Below are 2,157 nucleotides of genomic sequence, written 5' to 3'. Positions count from 1 at the left end.
GCTCACACCGGTAATCCCAGCACTTTGGGAGGCTGAGGTGGGAGGATCACGAGGTCAGGAGATTGAGACCATTCTGGCTAACTCGGTGAAACCCTGTCTCTACTAAAAATACAAAAAATAAGCCAGGCATGGTGGTGGGCAACTGTAGTCCCAGTTACTCAGGAGGCTGAGGCAGGAGAATGGTGTGAACCCAGGAGGCGGAGTTTGCAGTGAGCCGAGATTATGCCACTGCACTCCAGCCTGGGCAACCAAGACTCCTCTCAAATAAATAAATAAGTAAAATATTGGGAAGCCAAGGCAGATGGATCACCTGAGGTCAAGAGGTCAAGACCAGCCTGACCAACATGGAGGAAACCCCATCTCTACTAAGAATACAAAATTAGCCAGGTGTGGTGGTGCATGCCTGTAGTCTCAGCTACTCGGGAGGCTGAGGCAGGAAAATCACTTGAATTGGGGGCAGGGGGATGGGGGGCAAAAGTTGCAGTGAGCTGAGATTGCACCATTGCGTTCCAGCCTGGGTGACAAAGTGAAACTCGGTCTCCAAAAAAAAAAAAAAAGGAATAAAGTAGTCAGTCAATACAAAGCAAATTTGAGGAAATTACTATTCTTTTTTAAGAATTTTGAAATGTTTAAAATTGATATCACCTCAAATTTTGGTCAAATTATTATACATGACCTGTGACCCCATGGAAGTATAGGGTGGTGAACATCACCGTGGGCTGAAATTTGAGCCCCCAGTGACTTTAGCTTTTGCTAACAACCAATTATTTAGATTTTAGTATTGAATTCTGAACTTCAGAATATTTGCTAGTAATGTATTGAGTGATTAAGGATTATAAAATTTGCTATTAATAAGCAAATACTTTTCACATTATTATCATGTCCTGATGGCTTTAATTCCATGTTCTACAAGGAATATTGGCTGCCGTGCAATATTTGGCAAGGTTACAAACCTTTTTTTTTTATTTTTTGAGGTGGAGTCTCGCTCTGTCACCCAGACTGGAGTGCAGTGGTATAATCTTGGCTCACTGCTTGCTCTGCCTCCCGGGTTCATGCCATTCTCCTGCCTCAGCCTCCTGAGTAGCTGGGACTACAGGCGCCCACTACCATGCCCGGCTAATTTTGTTTGTTTGTTTGTTTGTTTTTTTAGTAGAGATGGGGTTTCACCGTCTCAGCCAGGATGGTCCCAATCTCCTGACCTCGTAATCCTCCCACCTCAGCCTCCCAAAGTGCTGGGATTACAGGAATGAGCCACTGTGCCCAGCCAAGGTTACAAATCTATGTCTGCGTCTGCCAGTACAAGTAAGTAAAACACCAGAAATTTCAGTTCGTTGTTTGAGTTATAGAAAGTAATATCTTCAAAAATTATACAATATAGTACTGATACCTTAGCCTGTGAAAACTCTTCAGGATATTCAGGGTAAATTTTACATTCTCTAGTTATCTATTTCTTAATGCTGTAAATTCATGTCAGATTTTTAAACAATTCCAGGGGCTGTTTTCTCTACCATAGTGACAAAGAATGTGTAAGGAATCCACCCTAAAAATATACATATAAAACAAACTTAACAATGAGTACACTTACATGAGGTAATGGATATTGAATCATAAAGGGAAAGAGTTCTTTAATAGGCAGTCTAGTAATGCAAGTAAGAGTATAAGTTTTAATATCAGGAACACATGAGTCAAAATTCTGGCTTTATAATTTATTATCTGAGTGGTCTAGGGTCAGTTATCCTCTGTAAGCATGAAATCTCTGATATGTAAATCCAGATACAAATCACTGCCTTATAGAGTGTTAGAGTTATTACTTACTTTAGTAGCACATACACTAAAATTGTGATAATACAGAGAAGATTTGCATCTTCCCTGTGCAATAACAACACACAAATTTATGAAATATTCTATGTTTTTCAAATTGAAAAAAGGCAGAGACAAAGAGAGAATTCTAAAAAGAGCAAGATAAAAGCTTCAAGTAACCTGTGAGGGAACCTCTATTAGACTATGAGAGGATTTTGCAGAAAAAAATCACAGACCACAGGGAATGGGTTGGTATATTCAAAGTACTGGGAAAAAATAAATGCATAAAACTCTTATCAACCCTAAATACTATACCCAGCAATGCATTCAGAAATAAAAGAGAAACCCTGTCCCAGA

The 2,157-nt window shown here is 39.7% G+C and overlaps 1 non-coding gene across 1 annotated transcript; it reads left to right on the top strand.

Annotated features, from left to right (window-relative positions):
* The first annotated feature begins 1,811 nt into the window (after positions 1 to 1,811).
* On the top strand, positions 1,812 to 1,914 carry LOC119624573 (U6 spliceosomal RNA). Its single transcript, XR_005240737.1, has one exon. It is a non-coding gene; the product is annotated as a U6 spliceosomal RNA (small nuclear RNA).
* The last annotated feature ends 243 nt before the right edge of the window (positions 1,915 to 2,157 follow it).

Source organism: Chlorocebus sabaeus, chromosome 1 (genome assembly GCF_047675955.1).
Source record: "Chlorocebus sabaeus isolate Y175 chromosome 1, mChlSab1.0.hap1, whole genome shotgun sequence".
Lineage (NCBI taxonomy): Eukaryota > Metazoa > Chordata > Mammalia > Primates > Cercopithecidae > Chlorocebus > Chlorocebus sabaeus.
The sequence above is the reverse complement of the archived record's forward strand: the minus strand, read 5'-3'. Positions and strand labels throughout refer to the sequence as shown.